Source organism: Myotis nattereri (assembly GCF_964212035.1).
Source record: "Myotis nattereri genome assembly, chromosome: 2".
Classification (NCBI taxonomy): Eukaryota; Metazoa; Chordata; class Mammalia; order Chiroptera; family Vespertilionidae; genus Myotis; species Myotis nattereri.
The window spans coordinates 23,474,635-23,497,523 of NC_138076.1; positions in this window are offsets into that span (position 1 = coordinate 23,474,635).

Consider the following 22,889-nt stretch of genomic DNA (forward strand, 5'->3'; position numbering starts at 1 on the left):
ACTCTGTGCTCATTCGTTGCTCAGGGTGGTCTGTTCCATGATGCTTGGTTTCCCTGCCACTCCTCCCAGCCCCTACCCCATCCAGACCATGGGAGGTCTCCTTCTGGCCTCCATGGGACATAGTACGGCACTGCTTCATTCCACTCCCACATCCTTAGAGGGCTGACGATGTCCCAGCCACTGATCTGGGTGCTGAGGACAAAAAGATGAAGAAGAAGATCTGCTACCCTGAGGGTCACAGCCCATTAACATTTGGAAAGTGCTCTCCAGGTTACCGAGCACTCAGACTTGCTGCACTTGGCTTCCCTCTCCTCAGGTCTGGGAGGTAGGTGGGTAGGGTATCATGACGACTCCCAGTAGATGCAGGCGACACACCCTCAGATTCTTAGTTGTTTCCCCACGTTCTTGCCATCAGCTAGTGGGACTTGTTTTCAAGTCCTACTCTGTTCACAGCGATTCCTTCGTAAATGACCAACCTCAATGGGTTGTTGTAAAGATCAAATGTGTGACATAACATACCCCTGGCACATGGAAGGCCCACTATCAGGTCAGTTTTCCTTTCTTGGGTGTAGGAACCTGTTGTATGTTTGTGTGAATCTCCCCAAACATTGATTCAGATGGAAATTCCTGCTTCCATCCCTCTCTCCTGGCCTTGCTTCTTTCTGAGGGATAAGGGAGGGGGAGGCTGGGATCAGGTTGGGGGGAGGCAGAGGATGCCACCCACACCATGGGAGAGATTCCGGGGCTTTATTAACACAGGAACCGCATCCTTGGCTCATCCTAGTGGGCGGGGGCTGGGGCAACTTGGTATCCTGCCCCGCCTGCTGGCGGAGGCAGCTTGTGGATTTGGTGACAGATTCCTCTGAGGAGATGAATGAAGTAATTGTGCACTTGGTGTAGAGAAGATTCCAGATAGAGGAGATGTTTTCAATGGCAATAACCCTGAGATGGAGGAGTTCACTGAGTCAACAAACGGAGTTACAGGCGCCGGCTTCCCTTTGACGGTCCTGTGAGCACTTGTGAACCGCCGAGGCGGGTCTTGGCTGGGATGGACCATGTCTAAAAGCTTTATTCTCTCCTTCATTTTAATTACCCCTCCTGCCTCCTGGAAGGATTCCTCTCTCAAATTCTTGGACAACAAAGGCAGCTAACGGAATCTTGGTGGGTAAGGTCCCAAACCAGAAAAATGGTTTTCTCATAGCTCCATCCATAGATGCCCCTCCTGGCTCAGCATTGGTTTTCAGAAACAACTGATGACCAGATTAAAAGGGGTCTCTGAAGAGTTTTGGGGGAGCTTTGTGGGCAGAGGAGCCCTCCTCACCTGCTGATCAGTGTGGAAAAGAGAGTTAAGGGCTGGCTGAGTGCAGAGAAAGACTTGCAGAATGTTTGCTTAGTGAATATTAGATTTTTAAAAAAATTCTTTTGGAAGCTTGAAGTAAGGGTGGGTGGGTCAGAGTGATAGGGGACCCAGGGAAGTTGTGCGTCCCAGGCTTATTAACAATACAGGGCAGGTCTTAGCTGGTTTGGCTCAGTGGATGGAGCATCAGCCCACGGACTCAAGGGTCCCAGGACTGAAGAGTTTGATTCCGGTGCATTTGGTGCAGGCTCAATCCCTACCCCAGTCTGGGCGTGTGCCGGAGGCAACCAATCGATGTCTCTCCCACATCCATGTTTCTTTCTCTGTCTCTCCCCTTCCCTTCCACTCTCTCTAAAAATCAATGGAAAGATATCCTCAGGTGAGGATTAACAAACAAAAACCAAAAACAATGAAGGTCAGGCTGCACAATATGAGCCCCATTTGATGCTGTTGAGAATTGTATGTGCAAAGCACTAAGCATGCAGCAAGAATGGGATGGCAGCGGGACCTGGGTGTGGGCGTGAGGGTGAGATTTAGAAATTGGAGGGGAGACAATGCTGGCCTGGAGATATCTGGAGGTGTGGGGGTGAATTGCCTTCTCTTCCAAAGATTTAGGAAGCCTATTCCATCCTGCCTTAAGAAGGTTTTCCAAGACCAAATTATCTGGTAGTCCCAGAGATTGCCCAGGGATTGCGTGAGAATGGGTGAACTTGGCAGTGGATAGGACCCTCCAGGCCTAAGGTTCTCTGGGTGGCACTTTGGCTGGGGTAGTATCAGGCAAGCCAGTGCCTTTCATTGAGACCACAGCCAGGCAGGGCTACATGGTGCCTCTGGGGGGCGAGGGAAGGGAGGTCAGAAACAGAAACTGTAATTAAATCTTTTTTTACCCACCCTCACCCCCAGCAGGAAGTTATTCTTGGTGTTCAATGAGGAGGAAGAAGGGGTGGAGTAGGAGCAAAAGGGCTGCTTTTGACCTTGTGGCCTTCCTGGTGATTGGGTGGAGAGGTGTTTTGATCGAAGAAGAGATTTCCTTGAGCATCTTCTGAAAACAGTGACAAGGACCTCTAGTTTGACTCTTTCCAGATTCTACTGTCCCTTTGGGGCAGAGAGGAGGCCAAAGCATTGAGCACTGGCCTTCTCTAGCTAACTCCAGCTGCCGGGTCTTCTTTTCTCGGACCTCAGGGTGAATGTGGACAATAGCCTGCAGGGGTAAATGGAGTTGCCCCACTTGTGTGGGTACAGGCAGGTGTGGCTGTGGTCAGCCAGGGACTCTATTTTCCAGATTGGTGGCTTGTGCTTTGGCTGAGCAGGTCTTGGAAACGTGCTCCATCAGCAGCTCCTCCTCCTCTTCCCCTGGAGGCAGACAAGAGCTGGAACTCCAGGTGTGAGGATGCTGAGTGAGAAAACAGAGGCAGAGGATTAGCTGTTTTGCCAGCACCCCCCTTCCAGTCCTTCCTTCCAGGGGCTGTTGGGAAGAGCCATCTATTCCTCCTGCCTTATCCCCCTGTGTGTTCTCCACTCCATCAGCTCACCAGCCATCTCCTTTTCCCCCCAAAGAGGAGCCAGGGCCAAGGAAGTGTGGCCAAGAGTGCAACTTGGTCTGGCCTCCTGGGGAAAGGATTCTGACATCTCCCATTTGACAAAAGCCAAAGTCTACAAGAAATAGAACATGGGGTTCAACTTCTTGGAGCAGGGGCTGAACACACTTCACCTTCTCTCTCTCTCTTTTTTTTTAAATATATTTTATTGATTTTTTACAGAGAGGAAGGGAGAGAGACAGAGAGTTAGAAACATCGATGAGAGAGAAACATCGATCAGCTGCCTCCTGCACATCTCTCACTGGGGATGTGCCTGCAACTCAGGTACGTGCCCTTGACCGGAATCGAACCCGGGATCCTTCAGTCCGCAGGCCGACGCTCTATCCACTGAGCCAAACCGGTTTCGGCACACACTTCACCTTCAAGGAGAAAAATTACCAGCTACTCAGGGAGCTGCCTCCAAAATGGAAACTTAGGATTCTGTTCTGCTCTGGCTGCTCCTTAGGGCAAAATTCTCTTCCCCTTGCATTTTTATAAAAGAGAAATCTCCATTTCATTGGGAACGTCTCCCCTGTTTCGTTCCTTCCTCCTGGAACTCACCCCTTCCCTCTCCTCCCGGCACCTGAGGAGCCAGCTGGAGCCTGAAGCGTTTCCCACATGTGTATATGCAATTTCCTTTCCACAATTAAGAGTTAGTCATCCTGATCGTGGCAGCACGTGTGACTTCGCTGGCATCTCAGCCGTGGATGAATGGACTGGGGCGGGGAGGAGAGTTCTGGCAGGGCCCTAGTCCTTGACTCTGACCAGCCCTGCCCTTGCATGCTCACCCTCCACTTCCAACCACGCTCACTCCTGCTGCCTTGTTCTTTTCAATATTGCTCACTCTATCCTCTTCTCTCTACCCCTGCCACTAACCACCACCTTAGCGGAGGCTGCCCAGACACCAGCAATAGCCTCCCTCCCACCCCACCCTAGGCTCCTTCATGACATCCCCACGCGGAGGCCAGAGTGATTTTTGTAAACGTCAGTGTGGCCATGGCATCCCTGCTTGGAGCCCTTCTGCAGTGCCTACCACCTTCACAGTGACATCCAGGTGGTTCAGTGTGGCCCTTCTGAAAACTGCTAGGATTTGGACTTGGCTCAAAGAGCCTCATCTCTTGCCATTTCCACCGGATTCCTGCCTTTGCAGAGTGTGCTCTCAGTCCTGCCTCCAGATCTCAGGCACACCCCTCCTTCCCAGTGTGTGAGGTGCACATACTTGTCGGCACACGTGGCCTGTGCCTGGTTCAGCTCCTGGACAACTCTCATCTGTGAGACTTTCCCATTGTCATTGCCTCCCTAACACCCATTCTTCTTATTTTTGGTAATATGCTAATTACCCTGTTTTTATTTAAGGAATCGACCTCTCTGTGGATGTGCTTTGTAGAAAATCAACTTCATCACATGCTCTAAGTCTGGGGAAAATGGTTTTTGGCATAAGCTAATCAGAACCACAGAAATTGGTTGAGGAGAGGAGATACAAACGAATCAAGCCAATGAATTTGGGGAGAATTTTGTCGGTAGTTTCCAGGTAAGAAGTTTCCTTGGTCTCTTCCCTGGACTTTGAGGGGGCAGTATGAACCCCAGGAGTTTGGCAGTTGGCATAGGAAGAAAGCTAATCCTGGAGAAGGCAGAGCCAAAAGACAAAAAAAAGGAAGAAAGAAAGAAAGAGAAAGAAGCTGAATCCTTAGTGTCATTGTTGAGCAGCTGAATCAAACTGATCCTGAAGCCAGTCTTGGCCTTGGATTTCCAATTACACGCACCTTTATTATTTAGGGCACTTTGAGTTGCTCCTGTTGGTTACATGCGGAAAAGTTCTAGTGCACTCTCTCTCTTTCTTTCTCCCCTGATTTTTCCTCTTTCTGGTCACTCCTTTAACTTTCTCCAGGTTCCTCTTCCTCTTCCTTTCTATTATATGATGCTGTTCCTTAGGGGTTTATCCTTGTTGTCACTTACAAATCAGATGACCTCAGTTATTTTAGGACTTCAGTTTGTCATTGTCTTCCAAATCTATAACACCTGAGGTATAGGCATGACTATCTCACAGCTTCCCAGAACCTTTAATTCGTTCCACAAACACTTCAAAATCAACAAGCTCAAAACGGAACTTTTTTTTTTTTTTTTATCATCCCTCACAATCCTGTTCCTTGTCCGTATTCCCTATCTTTGTTAATTACACAACTATCTTACCTGCCGATCCAGCTGGAAGCTGGATCTTCCTTCTTGCATACCCACCACCCATCCAGTTACTCACCACATCCTGTCTATTGTCTCTCCTTAAATCCATCAAATTGGCTCTTTCTGTTGTATCCACACCCCATTGCTGTAGTTCAGCTGTCCCTCATCTGTCACCAGACAAAAGCAGGGTCTTCCTACTCTGTCCAGTCACTTTCTAAAATGTAAATCTGACCATGCCTGGACTCTGCTAAAGCAGACAGGTTCTCCTTTTCCATCTAGGCTCCAGCTTCCAGAACCATCATTGTTCTAGGCCAGGGTGGGCAAACGTTTTGACTCGAGGGCCACAATGGGTTCTTAAACTGGACCGGAGGGCCGGAACAAAAGCATGGATGGAGTGTTTGTGTGAACTAATATAAATTCAAAGTAAACATCATTACATAAAAGGGTATAGTCTTTTTTTTTTTTAGTTTTATTCATTTCAAACGGGCTGGATCCGGCCCGCGGGCCGTAGTTTGCCCCCGGCTGTTAGGCCTTCTAATCTTCTGGAAGGTTCTGGTCAAGCATGTCAATGTGGCCCACAACAAATATTTTTGTGGCCCAGCCAATATAACAGTACGTAAGAAACGTTTTAATAAAAATTTCATAACTTAAATTTTACAATATCCTGTTATACATAATTATTAATAACGAACTACAATGTTCGATAATGATGAGTACTATATTAGTGTTGCATTCATTTCCCTTACGAGCCTTATGCACAGGCGCAGCATTTCTCTCCACTAATACTAGCAACGAATATTTCAGCAGCCGATTGCCACCTCATTAGTCTTGGACTGACTTGTTTGGTGTGCGCAACAGGAAATATTTCGCTTTCGGAGAACAAGAAAAATAGGTTTATCTGCATTACGCTTATTAATTTGTGCAGTTACTCAGTGTCTGGTAAGTTAATGTTCAAGAAAAAATATTAATTTTTATTAAAATGTTCTATTATTTTATGTTAATGATTACTCATTTATTTCAGCCCTTTGTATTCAGCATATCTCTATTGAAATAAACCTGCGTTTCTATGAAAATTGAAGCTTTTGTTTTTTTTGCGGCCCACATGAACTTAAACCTTGTTTATTTGGCCCATGTTAGCCTTTGAGTTTGACATGCTTGTTCTAGGTGCTCCAGGCCTTGCCTATGCCCCTATCTTTAGCAGTTAGCCTCCCCACACTCCTCTTGTCAAATTCTTGTTCTTCAGGCTCAGGTGTCCCCTCTTAGCTGCTCACTTCTGTGTCCAGTCGCCATCCATGCTGACCCCACTCCCAACCTTATCACATTGTGTCAACTTCGAGACTGTAAGCTCCTTGAAGGCAAGGACAGGGAAATCCCAGCCCTTCCCACAAGCCTCACACCTTCCCACAGTGCTCACACACAATGGAGGACCTAATTCTAATGTCTGCTCCTTATCTCCTGCCTTAGCTATGAGCTCAGTGAGGCTGAAAGTGTTTGGTATCCTCAGTCCCCAGCAAGCCCTTGGCCTTTAGCAAGTGCTCAGCAGATGTCTTGCCAAGCCAAGGAATGAACAAATGAGGAAACTAGGAAGCTTAACCCAGAAGCCAACTACTTGCAGCACCATCCTTTCTGTGAGACCAGCAGCCCCATCTAGCCCCGAGATGAGCTGCTCCTGTCGGGGAGAACATTGTGACATATCTAAGGGGGCTGAATTGTCCCGCATGGTCCTCGGATGGGCAGCAGCAGCAGGTGTGAAGAGGAACAGCCCCAGGTCTATGGGGGAGTTCTCTGGCAGTTAAGATTGCTTTGATCTCTGGACCCCCCGCACCCCCCCTTCCCCGGCCAAATGCTGTTTTCTGCTTTAGGGAGCAGAAACAGAGAAACTTCCTGGCTATTGGAAAGAGGGCACCAGTTCTGAATGAAGAGTTCTGAATTATGCTCTGGCTACCGTCACTGCTCTTCTCCTGTGTCCTTGCTCCCTGTCGCCTTCCCTGCCCCCATTCTGCTAGGCCTCGCTGGAGCCTGCATTTCTCACGAGGCCTTCTGGGACCACCAGCACCTGACCCCTCTCTGCGGGGGGACAGGAGGCTCCAGTTCATTTTCAGGCAGGTCTCTAGGCCTGAGCACCTGATAAGTCCACGTGCTTGTGGGAATGTGGGTATGGGGGAGCCTGACGCTCATCAGCTGATCCCAGGGCAGCTGCAGCTGGGGAGAGGGCATCAGCTCTGAGTGAGGATGAAAACTACTGATAATAACAACCACATGATGGGAACTCACCAGGATGCCTAATCCTCTCTCCAGCAGGCCCTCTTAATGAGGTCACATTCTGCGGAGCGGATGGGATTCCAGGCCCTCCTCCCGCAGTGGGACGGAGCAGGGACTGGCTTCGGCGCAGCTCGGCAGGGGGCTCAGGGGGCCCTGGCTGGGCTGACACCAACACCGGCGGGTGCTGGGAGGCAGGGCTCAGTCATTGTGGCAGGTCCCACTCTTCAGCTGTGTTCTCACCCAGTGAGTAACTTGGGCCCCCCCCTCCCCCCTGCCGCCGCCCCATCAAGCAAGGTCCTGCTCTTTGATGGCGGAGAAGTGAGGGGGATTCAGAGCTCAGGACAGCAGGGAGCTGGGCAGAAGGGAGCTTAGGTCACGCAGAACTCAGCCAGAGGCAGCTCAGAGGCCACTTGGAGCCGTGTCAGTCTGCTCCGTAGTCACGAGTGACCACACGGGCCTCTCCCCACTGTGGCCGTGGGTGTGTTCTTGCCCAGGGCCCAGCCTCCGCAGCATTGCCCAGGAATTCTGTTTATTATTGCTGCCTTTCCCCCTCTTCCCTGCCCCCTCCTCCCTGCCTTCCTTCTGCTTTCACCAGACTCCAAGCACCACCCTCTTCCTCCCTGAAAGAAAGCTCGCAGCATTACTGTTCCTAGAGATATTTGAATTTTATTTGGGCTTCTCAAGGCCAAAGGTCTTTAAGAAATGCAATAATATTGGCAGAATCTGACAGCCTGTTTTGGAGGAGATTAAAAGACAAGATGGCCTCCCTCCCTTCCCTGTCCTTCCTCCTCCCCTCCTTCCTTCCAGGGCATGCTTTGGGTTAGGCCCTGAGCTTGACCCTGGATTGCAAAGGGGTCTAAGACCTGGCTCTTGCCTTAAAGAAGCCCTCACTCCCACTCCACACCCAGCTACCTGCTTTAATCAAGTGCTGGTCTTCCCAGAGGAATGAGGTTGGGGATGAAGTCTCTTCCCCCTAGAATTGGGCTCTTTATCACACCAAGCCTTAAATGCGCTCCCTCTGGGGTGGCTCAACCCTGGTGAACAGGGTTCTTGTCCGGGTGGTGTGTGTGTGTGTGTGTGTGTGTGTGTGTGTGTGTGTGTCCCAGCCCAGTTTGCTGGGGCTGAAGGCTCCCGGCAAACAGTAGCAGTTTCCTTAGCGTGGACTTTGTTAGGGATGGTCAGGGGGCGGCTCAGTGTGGGGATAGGCCACCATCACACACTCTGTGCACCCAGAGCCGGGAGGCAGGGACCCAGAAGTTTTTAGCTGGGTGCTCTCCTGGTTTTGGTGACTTGGAAAAGGCTGGTGGGGGAGGGGCCAGAAGCAGCGTTTGGCCAGAGCTGCTGTGGGCTGTGGCATCTTGTGTTCCAGGGCCTGAGGGGGGGACAGCTCTCCCAACACTCCACCATCAAGAACCTGTCCCGTCCTGCATCCCGTTGCTGAAGAATCGTGCTGGCCACTGATCTACAGACTGGACTGGCTACATAACCTACCGGGCCCAGCACACAATGAAAACGCAGGGTTTCTCATTTAAAGTGAGTTAGAATCTCAAGGTGGCAACAGCGGAGCGGTAAGCCAGTGCGAGCCCTTCCAAGGGCCAATGTTTGCTTCTCAAGGGAAATATTGGGCCATCTCAGAAAACAACTCGAAATGAGAACATTCAGGGCCAGGTGACAGTCCTGCCTGATACTCTCGGATTGAAGAGTGGATCGGCGACCACCTGCTCCAGTTCCCTCGTGAAAGGTAGTTTCCTTGGCTTTTCCTCTCACTTGTGTTTTCTTCAGAATTTTCAAGTCAGGGGCCTGGGAAGCAGGTGTTGAGGGGTGGCGTATGTTGGAGGCAGAGAAACAATCTGAAGAAGGAACAGCGGCATACAATTAGGGTTGGTTTTTTTATTAACCTCTGCCCCAGCCCTGTCCCTGGGGAGAGGAAGGGGCGTGGCTCTGGGTGCAGTTCCTGTTGTTTGGGTGACTCAAGGCTCCAGGTAGTCTTTCTGCTGCTTTCCCCGTGCTGACCCTTGTCATCCACCCAGCTGCCCAGTAGGGAAGATAAACACCGTTGAGTGCCTGGGAGCTGGTGCTGAGAGCAGAGCCGGAAGTCTAATGGGCTTGTTATCAGGCAGGTACCCGCTGGCCTGCACGTCCCTCTCCAAGAAGATAGGACATGAATAAATGACCTGGCCAGAGCCGCCTTCCTGGTGGGAAGAGAAATGCCTCAAAGCAGGAAGGGATGGCTTTACAGAACCAGTGGGCCACAGGGTTCAGGCGGACTCAGTGGCACTGTTGGGGGGAGGGAGGGGTAGAAAAGTTGCCCTCCTCCACATGACTGTCAATCATCCAAGTTGCCAAATAATCCAGAACTATTTGCTGCAGGCCTCCTGAGTGGCCGGTGCTGTGGGGGCTACAGAGGGGTATCGATCCTACCTGCCTCCTATGACCTCACAACCTACCACACTGGCCTCACGTCCTTGGGGACTGGGGCTGTGAGCTGGGTGGGGCCTGGCACGTGGAACGTGCTGAAGAAAGGCTGAAGGACTGAATTAAACTGAAAAAGTGGTGGCAAGCTGTAGCAAAGACAATAAGCTCTTCAGAGTTCAGACAATAAGAATTCAGAACGATGAAAGATAACTTCCATGTGCTTGAGGTGGGGATTTGAGCTGAATCTTTTCTTTGAACTTATACTTCCTTGTACTGAGCTGCCTCTTGAAGGATTTAGATTGTTGGGAGTTGGAGAGAGTTGGAGAGCGTGGTGGTGTCAGGCAATGCAGGGCAGAGATGAGAACAGAAGTGTTGGAAGGAGGGTGACATGGCTTCCAATGCCACTTGATTTTGAACTGCCATGTGGCTTTCGGTAAGTTGCTTAACTTTTCTGAGCTTCATTTTTCCACATGGATATGGGGAGAAATAGTACCTGCCTCAAAGAATTGCTGTGAGGATTACCTGAAATATCCCCCCAAAAGCACTTAACAGGGTACCTGAAATATAATAGATATTCAAGAATTGGCGGCAGCTTTTTGAACTACAAAGACACAAGGAAGAAAAGCACATGTTTGAGTGGGAGGCAACAACTTCTGTTTCACTGGGTTTTCTGTAGGGGACATAAGGCTTTACATTTTCTGATGCACTAGACTGCATAGGGTCTTGAATGGCAGGTTCAGAAAATAAGCTTTTTGTGGAGAAGATCACAAAAATGTAGTGATCTCTGGGTTCTGAGAGTTACTACTTTTGCTCTAATTAGTTCCGTCAAGTGACGTTGGAACTAACACACCATGTCCTCTACCTTACCTGTGCATCACATTCTTTCTGCCGATTAGTTTTGGACACAATACATTTTGCCTAAATTTGAAAATAATCATTAAATCTGTGGACTGTATGAGAAAAGAGGTTACTAGAAATTGAAAGGGGAAACCCTTGGAATCTTAGAATGAAAAAATCGTCGTAATTCAAGGCTTTGCCTGGTTTCCACCTTGGTAAGGCACAAGCAGTCATGAAAAGATGTGATGTTCCCACCTCTGCCTCCAGGTGGGAGCTGACAGACAGGCCAGTGGAGCCCATTGCCATTCATTCTCCTGACTCCTGATACTCAGAAGGGAAAGAACTTCTTTAAAGCAAGATCATCATATTTAGCCTCCTTTCTGAAATGTTATCTAGGAATGTACATCAAAATGTAAAATATGCATCTCCTTTGGCCCAGTATTCCATTTCTGGGAAGTTATTTCAAGTAATATCCACTGTAGTATTGTTTAGAATAGCAAAAACATGAAAACAACTTAAAAAACAACCACCTTTAACATGGCATTGACTAGTAAAATTGAGGGTTTATCTATTCAGTAGAATATTAAGCTGTTATTTAAAATGGTGTGCATCTATATGTATCTGGTCATCCAAAGCTACTCATGATAGAATGTCAACGAAAAAAGCAGGTGGCAGAAGAGAATATTTAGTTGATGAAGTTCATGCAAATACATTTCTATTTATATATGCGTTAAAACTCAGGGAGGCTATACACCAACCTATTATAGTGGCAATCTTTGGGAAACGGGTTATGAGATGTTCAATGTTTACTATAATATTTTTGTACTATATGAATTTTAACAATGTATCACATTTCTCATAAGAAAAATATCATTTGAAAAACATTCTTGTGCCTTTTTTGTGGATTTGGAAAGGGAAAAAATCAGTAAATGCCTTGAAAAGTGGCGATTTGAGAGTAAACAATGTGAAAAAGATGTTTCGATGGTTGGCATAATCAAAGTCAATATCAACTGTAAGAAAAAAATTATGTTCATTGTAAATTACTTTTGAAGATTGTTTCTATCAACAGACAAGTTGTGATTAAAGTTAAACACTTAAAACTCACACAAATGTTATGAGGATGGTATATGTTGCCCCTCCCTCTATCTGCCTCACCTCCCAGGGTCCCTTGAGAAGTCAGGGTTGAACAGGACCTGGGACTCTGTGGTGTTCAGTGGTCCTGTCTATCAGTGACACATCTCAAGAGGTCAGGATCCCATACTGAACTAAGGAGGGTCATGAGAAATGTGTTACCTCACTCCTTCAGCAGACCTTCTTTTGGCCATACGTCAGCAGGTAAGTATTTAATTGTACATAGTACTAGTACATGCCCCAGTGAGCTGAGGAGATAGATCTGAAGGGAAAAAAAGGTTTTTGCTCTCAAGGAGCCTGTATTAATCTCCTTCTAGGGCACCGTCAACAGCTAGCAGTATTGGACCAGCAATTCACCTAGCAGGTTTTTCACCAACACATACATTAAGGAATCCAGGGGAATGGGAGAGGGGGAGGGAATGGCCGAGTGGGCAAGAATATCTATCCTGGAGATGATTAAGATTGGGAGGCATAAACTCCTTCCTTGAGATGCAGTAGCTGTAATTTTGGAGGTGAGGTTGTGGTGCCCCTGAGAATGTCAGGTGTAAAGTGTGAGGCAACATCGTGCGGTGACTAAAAGCCAGACCTACTTGGTTTGGATTCTGGCTCTGCTGTTAACTGAGTGGCTCTGGGCAAGTTACTTAATCTCTCTAAGCCCTAATTTCTTCACTTGTTGAAAGAAAAAAGAAAGAAATAATAACAGTGTGAGATCATATAAGAAAAGCACTGTGCATAAAGTTACTTCTTTTAACAACTTTTCCAGTTAGGTGTTATGTTATGATACCCATTTTACAGAAAATGAAACTAAGCTTAAGCTCTTGTTTCACTAGCAGCCCCCCTCCCAACATGCTCATTACACCTACCCCGACTCCTCTAGCTCTCCTGAACTCTTCTCCAATCCTGCCCCTCTGTCCTCTGAACATAGTTATACATGGTCTTATCTCATTCACCCTTCTTTCACATTTTGTGTGAAAGACAAGACTGAACTCTCATATCCTTAAAGGAGGCATAATTGTGAGACTAAGAGAGAAGAGCTGGAAGGAGTCAGAGAAGAAGAGTGAGAATGAAGAGATGAGTCAGAAGTGAGAACGTCTAAAAAGCAGAGGGACAATAGCATCTCTGGGATTGAAGGCTCAGCACAAATAGAACTAAAAGCAATGTTTTCCAAATGGGGCAGGAGCCTGGAGCACAAGTCTGAAGAACTTCTGTTGCCTGGGCTTGGGAGAGGAGAGAATGGGTGGGCAACCAGGTGCCTTGTAGAACCATGTGGGCGAGGGAACCATGCACTGGGAAGGAGCATAGTCAACAGACCGATGGACAGTTAGAGGCATTGAAGTAAGGGGACATGGCCAGAGTCTAATGATGTCATGTTCCTATCACCAGAGGACCCTAAACTCTAGGGTTACATAGGGGATATTTGAGCATGGAATAGGGGTTATGGATTTATTACTTTCTTCTTCTTCTCTCTTTTTCTTTTTAACTTGTAAGGATTTAATTTCCAAATCTGATTCTTTTATTTTCTTCTGTCACATGTTCGTTTTCTCTGTTACCATGCACATGATGGTCTCTCTAGGAAACGAATACACAAGTGTGCCGCCTGTTCCAGAATCCACACATCATTTTCATTAAGGGAAGATTGTGCGGGAAGTCTGCAAACACCTGCTCTGAAGCTGGCCTGCGAGCGCTGGGGTGATAACTCAGCTGGAGCAGCTATATGATAGGGAAGAATCAGTGTGACAAAGGGGCCCTCCACACCCAGCAGCCCAGGTGGTGGTGACAGAAGGTAGCTTGAGCTCTTGGTTTGGCTGGAGGAGGGTGGCCGTCAACAGACAGGGAAAGGGAGGGCATGTGCGTGCCAAGGCAGGTGTGGGCACGGGGTTGATGTTGGCTTAGTGTAGAGTTTGACCTCATCCCTTTCACCTTGGGACTGTGAGCCTCCATTTCCTCTTTAAATAGAGGTAGTAACAGTAACATAGGTGAAGTAGCTGACCCAATGTGGTCTGACTGAGTGGATACTCAATAAGTGCTCTCTTTCCTCTTCTTTTGAGGGTTCTCTGAGGCTGATATCTTCATGTGTCCACACTTTCTCGCCTCCTGATATGCTTGGAAACTAGTGGGTAGTTATTCAAACTGCAAAGCTGCTAGAGTCCTTCTCTGCCAACTCCTGCTTTCTGGCAAGGCCCACCTGGCTACCTTCTGTCTGGGCAGGTGAGATGCAGGCAGCAGATGGGTGAGTTATTTTTAGCATCCCACATACGATGACGTATGTGACTTGTAAGGCCACGTACGTGCATTGGTACTTACCAGACATATGCACACAGATCCAGCGTGCGGTGAAGAAGAAATTTCAGTAGGATGGTGCCAGGCAGTGTCCTAGCCTCCTACTGGACCAGGAAGAGCACAAGCATTCACATTCTGCAGTTTGCTCTAGCTGGGCATCAGGTTGAGGTCCCATGCTGTGGAATTTTATTCTTGGAGATGCCACCTTTTCACACAGCTCTGTCTATTTGCACACAGCACCATCCCTCCCTACACTTTTTGTTCTTAGCCTGGTGAATTCCTACCAATCTTCTTGCACCTTTTCCTGACACCTGGGGCAGTGTTCGGCACCCATGAGGGCTTCCATAGCATCTCTGTTACAGCCCTTCACACACACCATTGTTAACATACACTATTGCCAAAACTGGTTTGGCTCGGTGGATAGAGCGTCGGCCTGCGGACTGAAGGGTCCCGGGTTCGATTCCGGTCAAGGGCATGTACCTTGGTTGCCGGCACATCCCCAGTAGGAGGTGTGCAGGAGGCAGCTGGTCGATGTTTCTCTCTCATCGATGTTTCTAACTCTCTGTCCCTCTCCCTTCCTCTCTATAAAAAAAAAATAAAGAAAGAAACATACACTATTGCTAACACACACTATGACTAAATAATCTACCTCTCAACGCAATCCAGAGACCTTGAGGAGGCTAGGACACTGCCTGATTCTTGTTTGAAGCTCCTGGACATCACACAGTACTTGGCACATGGTAGGTGTTTGTGGAGTGAGTGAATGACATGGATTTTCAGTTTTGTGACATCTTTTCTTGCTCTTGGTTCCCATGAAACACTCTTCGATTTTGCATTATTTTTTTTAAAAAATGAGAATGAACTCAAATATTCAAATTCCTTTCGTTTTAAGAATGTTATAGTCACTCACTGAAGCCATTGGAGATCTTGGAAATCCAAAATAAAAATTCAGACGGTTATTCGTGAATTAGAAGACACTTGTCTCAGGGTTTCCAGCTGTCAGCAGAGGGGAGGGACCCAAGCAAAATAGTGAAGGAACACAGAAGCCACCCAGCTGAGTGTCTAGGATGACCTGCTCCTGACTGAACCTCCTGCCCTGGGTCACCGGAGGACTGGCTGGCTGGGACTCCCACAAAAGAGCTGTCTTCATAATGGGTTAAAGCAGCCCTGGAAAAGCGGAGGCTCGAGGAGCCAGGGCCAACCTGGGGTCTTCCCTCAGAGTTCAGGTTTCCATTTGGCATTTGGGCCTCCTCCAACCTGGGCTTGGATGTATCTCATTCAAATGGATGGTATGTATTCATCTTCCCCCAGGGCCCACCTGGGGAAGGCCTATCGATATATCCCAGGGGTCAGGGCAGAATGGAGTGGCTGAGGGGGCCCCTGCTATGGCTGGAGGCCTCCACTCTGGACATGGGGCACTTCTGTTGTGGTTGCTGAGCTAGAAGGCCAACCTGTAGACTCACAGATAAACTGACTTGGTCTCCAATGCCTCTGAGGGGGTCGGGATTCACTGGGGTTAGAGTTTCAAAGATGCTTCAGGGAACAATGGGCATTTTAAGGGGAGGCTGTACAGATTAAAAGAATTAGAAGAAAAATTAAATCCTAACTTAGACTCAAGGATTTTTAAGAGCCTGGTAATCACTGGGGCTCCAGCAGCTGAGGGGTGAGAACCTGCCTCAAGCCCTGGCTCTGGATTTTCCTCATTGCATCAACAAAATGAGATACCAGAAGCTCTGAGAATATGCTACTTCAGAGGTTGAAATTATAGACTCATCGCAGCCAAAACGGCTATTTGTGGTAATAACTATTCTAGCGCAGGTTGCAAAAGCCTAGAAAATGTTGCCCTTGTTTGAAATCTTCCCCTGATCCCCACCCCATCACCTCCCCAGTGCTGAACAGGTTGAGAAGCAGAGTGACTATTTTCTGTTTGTTTGTGTTTCAGAGCCAAGCTGTCTGGGACTACTGTCTGGGAGAAGCCTCTTCCCCATCCCAGTCAGTGTACCCAGCAATCAGGAGCCATTGCCCGACCCAGGGCTGCCTGGATAAACATTTATAAGATCTTGAGAGATCATTAGCTGCGGGTGATGGGGAGAGGGAGTGGGAGGGGGGGCATGCAGAGGATATCTCTGTTTGAACCTCTGACAGTCACCCTAAGTCCAAATCCGAACTCACTTGTTGCCCCTTAACTCATAGGGATTCAAATGATGCATTGGGAAGGAGCGAACAATTTAAATCAGAGGTCCTCAACCTTGTCTGCACCTACTCACCAAGGAACTTTAATTATCCAGATGTCCAGGCTGCAGTCCAGAGGGTTACATCGGAAACTCTGGGGGTGGGGCCCACACATCTGTGTTTGGAAAGCTCCCCAGGTGATTCTGATATGCAGTCTGGGTTGAGACCCTCTGGCTTAAATGACTCGTGGGGTTCCTGCCAGCCATTCTACTCGTGCCTGAAAGCCCTGGAGATGGAGGATATTATTCTCATGGGGGGCCTGATTCCTTGTGTTCCTCCCACGATGAGTGTATCTCCATGCTGAGGGTGGTTCTGGAGTTGAAAGATCAGGTACAACAAGGCCCTGGAAACTCCATTGAATTCAACCAGAGCAACTGGACTTACTGGGTAACCTAAGGATCTTTCAAGTAGAATGCTGACCAAATAGATTTTACTTACATCCAGACTTTCGAACCGAAGCCCCGCATGACTCCCCTGCCTCCGATTTCTCAGTGGGTAGTTAACCATGCGCCAGGGGCCCTGCCGGAAATCCAGACATTGTCTTCATCTTCTTACGTTTCCTCAGCCCCTAAGGGGTCCCCAGGTCTCATAGATGCTACTTCCCAATCTTCCTCGATGCCTCTGGCCCTCCTGTGGGTTAGCCCCTGTCTCCCATCTACTACTATCACCTCCAACTGGCCTCCCTGTCTCTAGTCTCATTTTTCCCTGCTTCATCGACCGCCTGCCTTCACAGCGAACAATCCAGATAAAAACTGCCCATGTAGTCCTCTGCTGAAAACCCACCAGTCGCTCCTTGTTGCTTTCAAATGAAGCTTAAATGTCTTGGCGTTGCCCTCAGTGTCTGATTGCCAGCACATTCCCAGCCTCAGCTCCCGTCACACCACCTTAAGGACCCTACACTTTGATCACAGAACTTGGCTTTTTCAAGAGACTTTGCTATGACTGTTCCCTCTGCGGGCGTTCCTTTCTCTCCTGAGCCCCACCTTATAGACTCCTCCCTACTTGTCTCTTAACAGTCAGCCCAGGCGTCTGCATCGAGTGCCTGTTCATCATGCTCCTCCTCCCTGTGCCTCGCCCCAGTGAAGCACTTTCAAACGGCACCATGAACACTGCATCCTTGTGTTTCTCCTCGCTAGCGTGAGCTCCCTGGGAGCAGGAGCCGGGTCTTTCTTTTCTTTGCCTCCTTGGTGCCTACATGGTCCCTGGATTAAAGGAGGCCTTTGTATTTAATGCCCGAACTTGCTTCAGTGTATCCCGCCTCCTTCCCCTCTAGCGGATTTGAGTCCTGGCTCAGGTTCACTTGGCCGCTACAAAACTCTGAGACAGGGAAAGTGTGGCCTGGGCCCCCTTCCATCCTACTATTCTGCAGTTTTTCTCTTTTCTTTGAGGCTTCTCTTAACTGTTCCCAACTCCCTCATCTTAAATTCTTTCCTTAATTTATGCTCTCAGAATAAATACATTGCTCTGAAACACTAATACCCGTGGTTAGCTTTCCCGTGCATGGTAGTATTTTAACAGAGAAAAAAAAGGGCAAAGGAACTGATTTCGAACTGTGGAAATATCTGGCCATCGGAGAAGCCAGAGGAAAAAACTGAGGTGAGAGCAGCCTTCTATGGACACTTTCTTCGAAGACTGTCATGCATCCTCTTTTACCGAGTACAGACTGGAAAAGGTGAAGTTCCCCCATCTTCTGTGGTGGGAAGAAGAAAAAAGAGAGGAGATAGTCTTCAAGCTTGGTTTCTCTCTTAGCTCACTCCACACACCTTTCTGTGGGGACTCTCCATAGCGACAGGGTGTTCTAGGGCTTGCAGAAGGTGTGGGTCATGATAGTTATACCTGCCCATGGAAGTAACACAGAAAAGGGCAAGAAATCAAAGAATGGAATCAAAACCTGAGAACAGGAAGGTGCCCTCAGGCCTCAGCTGGAGGGTGTTGGGGGCAGAGCAGAAGCGAGACAATTGTCACCAGGGAGCAGAACGAAAAGAAGGGAGCAGAGGGGAGGTGGACTGCTCATGACCTAGACCTCCAACCCAGGACAGCCTGAGTGTGTCTCTGAGGCAGAATTCAGCCAGATGGCTGAGTGAGACTGTGCTCGGGGCAGGGCCTGGGCTCATGAAGTAGAGCTGAGCCACAGCAGACTTCTGCTTCCACGTCTCGGGCTGTGATGTGATCTGTGCCCTCAGAGTCTCTGACTCTGTGACATGGAGGCCATCACAGTCGGTAGCTGGGTGCCCTGTGGACTGAGTGCTTCCTGTGACAGCAGTCACTGGGCAGTTTCCCGGCAGGCAGGGTTCACGATTTCCCTGATGCAGAAGTGCAGAAATGTGCAGAATTCACCTGCAGGCTTGCAGCCAGCACCCAGCAGTCTTTGGGTAAAGTCACCAAGGTGCCTCTTCTTGCCACATGGCCCGTCCTTCAGAAGTGTGTGTGCCCACTGGGCAGTGTCCAGCTTCGGCTGCTCATTGAGGGACGCTCATACTTACTTGATACCTACTCGCAGCTAGCAGCTTCCTCTGCCAGAGGCAGGAGACTTAGCGTGGCAAGCAGACAGAGCAGACAGAAGCCCCTTGAAGGGGTTCCACAGAGACCCCTCACTCTCCTTCCCCATATTCTCTTACACTTTGCTTGCACCCCTAATTCCTTATTAGCATTTCACGCCTGGGGCTGGAGACACTATCTCTTGTGAGGAAACAAATAGCCTAACATTCCCTTCAGTCACTTAGCTCCCAGGTGTGCTAGTTGGACCCTAACTGAGTGTTTCCATCAAAGGGGAGGCAGAAGGAGCACGGAGTGGGGGTGGGCAGCACTGCATGAGGCGGGGTAGTAGTGACAGGGGACACCAGGATACGGTGAAGACCAAATGAGCCTGCTTTCCAGTCAGCCTCCAGCTGCGATGATTGTAGTTTCTGAAACCCAGGGGGGACATTTGGGCCAATGAGAGATTTTTGTGCCAATTCCACATGTGAGAGGGCCGTTTTGAAATTGCAGTTTGGACACGGAAATGTGATAATTTCCAGGCCATTTGAATGGTTTACGGCATCGTTTGGAACTGGAACTGTCCTAGGCTGCCCGGTGGCATCAGTGTGGTAGCGAGTGATGGTGGGTCCCACTGAGACAGCCATCTGCCGACCTCTGTCTGATCCTTTATTCCATAAGCATTTGGCAAACGTCTTCCCCTACCCGCCTGAGGTCCTGTCCCTCCTCCTGGCACAGGCTCGGGCTCAGGCCTAACAAGAACCATTGTTGCCCCAAGAGTACAGTGAAATGGGCAAGAATCCAGAAGCTTTTATGTTCTCCTGTCTTGAGGTTTAATCATGAGTTTTTCTTCCATGGAAAGGAAAAGAAGAAAAGAAGGAGTGGGAAAAAAGGACTGGGTGGGGTGAGAAACCAGCAAAATCCAAAGAGAACGGGAACACACTAACCAAAATTCCTTCTGAACTTCTTGGAGGTGACCACAGTATCTGGTCTTCAGCAAACAGCGTGGAGGCCAGCATTAAGCCTTCTTTGTATTGCATGGGGGAAAGATAGGAGTTCTCTTGTCTTCTGATGGGGAAAGGAGTCAGGTGGGATATAGGGTGTCCTGGCACATTCTGAAAAGCTCCAAGTTTCTATCTAAATGCCTTTTACCCTTGGAGGCGCAGGGGAAGGTCTAATACTCCTTTCCACCCTCACTGCTAGATCCCATCTCTCTCTTTTTTAAAAACATTTTTTAAAACTGATTTCAGAGAGGAAGGGAGAGGGAGAGAGTGATAGAAACACCAATGATGAGAGGGAATCATTGATTGGCTACCTCCTGTACGCCCCCCACTGGGGAGTGAGCCTGCAACCTGGGCATGTGCCCTGACCTGGAATCGAACCATGACCTCCTGGTTCATAGGTTGATGGTCAACCACTGACCTACACCAACTGAGCTAGATCCCATCTCTTCACAAAGAATCTTGTCTTGTGAGATAGCCTCATGCTTGTTGGCAGGATCTGGGTCCTGTCCCTCTTTATTCTCTCCCATGTGCCTAATGAGGCTGTGCATGCAGCAGGTGCTTCGTAAACTCAGCCAGAGCCTCACTGGCTTCTCTTTGGCTCCAGAGCCTGTGCTCGGGAAGCTCTGAGGGACCGCCACAGTACGACCTATGCTCCCTTCAGAACAGAGAGGCTCCGTGATTGTCATCAGGTGGGAGCAGTGCTCTCAAGTCCACCTGTGTTTCTGTGTCACCTTGGCAGAGCCACCTTGTCTCTTGGCCTTGCCCCTTCCTGGCCTCCACAGCATCCTGTGCACACACAGGCTCTCCCATCTGCGCACAAAATGCTCCAGATTCTGGGATGAAACATAGTCTATCCAGGTGCAAATGATTGCTACTTGACTACTTCAGACATCCTCCCTTTTTTCTTTTAAGTAGACTTTGAAATTAAACTAAAAGAGAAATATTTGCACTGAGATTTCCCCCAAGGCCATTTTTAATACACCTGGTAATCAGCACTGGCTTTCAAAAGTAGGCTTATTATTGCCTAAAATCATTACGTCATTTGACTAAAATCCTTTTGTGAATGTTCCTGATAGATTTTTTAAAATTAAAAAATGTTTTCGAATGAGGCTGTTGTCGTTCCTTCATCTGAGGGAGAGAGGTACCTCACTGTCACAGGTTATTAATGGTGGAAGACTTTCTTAAACATATCCCACACTTTTTTTGAGGACTCAGGGATGTTTCCTGCACCCAGAAAGTTGCTGGGTGTCTAGGGTGCAATCGAGGCACTGGGATGGAGGTTGCTGTAAAGAGCTTTGCCCCAGAGCACGCAGTGGTCATCCTGGAATGGGGAAAGGATCTGGGTCTCCAGAATCACCCTGTGCTTTTTACAAAAAAATTATAAAGGAAGAGTGACTAATCTTTGTCATCATCACCTTCTCAGTTCTAAACATTTTCTCTTCACATGAGGCAGGATAGTGAGAAGTTAAGGAGGTTCCTTGACAAGAGCAGTAAGGGAAACAGACAATATAATTAAACAAGGCCAAACAATCTGAGCAGGTTACAGGCAGCTAATGAATCACAGGTCTTATCTTCCCTAACCAAGGACATTAGGAGCAAATGGTTTACACATTCCAGACCATTCTGAGACAGAACAGCCTTGGTCTCTGTCGCTCCTCAAAGACGTTCTTTAGAATGAAACTAACCAAAAAAGGACCCCTGACCCTTCTATGTACACATTTTGATAAATCAATATATTGAAGGACACACCTGAAAAGCTAATAAATGTTCTGTTAAGACCTTTCCCTGAGACCTCCCCTAGGCTACCGCCTGGCCGAAGAAAGCTAAAAAGCCTCAAGACAAAGGAGCCACCTCACGTTCTCACGAGAGCATGCCCATGCCTGGTATCTTTGCTGTTTTTCTCCTAAACTCAAAGGGACCCCATGAGACTTGCAGCCAAGGGAGCACTGGGCAGTAGCAGTTCGACATGGGCTAACCTTTAACCTGTCTCCAGGACTTTAACCTGTCTCTGACTTTTCCTCTCTGGTTGCTTTTCCTACCTGAAAATCTCCCTTTGTTTCTCTGTCCCCAGCTTTAATAAACATACTTTCAAAAGCCACCTGGACTCGTGTTGTAAAATCTTTCTTACATGAAGTCAAGTGGCCCACTACCAGTGGCCCCTAGGCAGACCCACTGCAGGCTCAGACCTGCCCAGTAACACCCACCCTGTACCATCCTTTTAAAAGATGTTTGGGAATTGGTAGACCTTGTTAACCTTTGACTTAGTATTTTTTCTCTCTCTTCTCTTCTCTTCTCTTCTCTTCTCTTCTCTTCTCTTCTCTTCTCTTCTCTTCTCCACTAGATCAGTTGTGATGGTTAATCAGATGCCCACCTTTCCCTGGCCAGCACATGCTTTGCTAGGCCAGCTATATATATCTATATATCTCTATATATCTCTATATATCTCTATATATATCTATATCTATATCTATATCTATATCTATATCTATATCTATATCTATATCTATATATCTGAGAGAAAGGGAGAGAGAGATAGAATGATGAGAGAGAATCATTGATCGGCTGGCTGCCTCCTGCATGTCCCCTGCTGGAGATTGAGCCTACAACCCAGGCACAACCCGGGCATGTGCACTAACCGGGAATAAAACCCTGACCTCCTGGTTCATAGGTCAATGCTCAACCAATGAGCTGCACCGGCCAGGCTAGATGCTTATACTTATTGGTAATATTTTAACATTTTCATAGAACTTTTATTGAACTGTATTATTTGATATATTCTTAGTGTTGCCAAATTTAGCAAATAAATACACAGCACACTCAGTTAAGTTCGAATTTCAGAAAAACAACCAATACTTTTAAAGTATAAGTATGTCCTTAAAATTGTGTGAGATGTTTGTTGTTTATCTAAAATTCAAATTTGACTGGGCATCCTGTATTTTATCTGCCAATCCAATCAGTATGCTGAGACCTATTCACGCCTGGAAAACATTTAGTTGTTGGTCCAGCAGTTGAATGAAGCCCAAGTAACCACATGTTGTGGCCACAGTTTTGTTGTGGGCAGATATTGGGTGAGAACAGGGTCTGCGTGGAGATATAGCCCCTCTGAAAGGCTAGACAGGCAAACTCAAATCAAAACAGTGC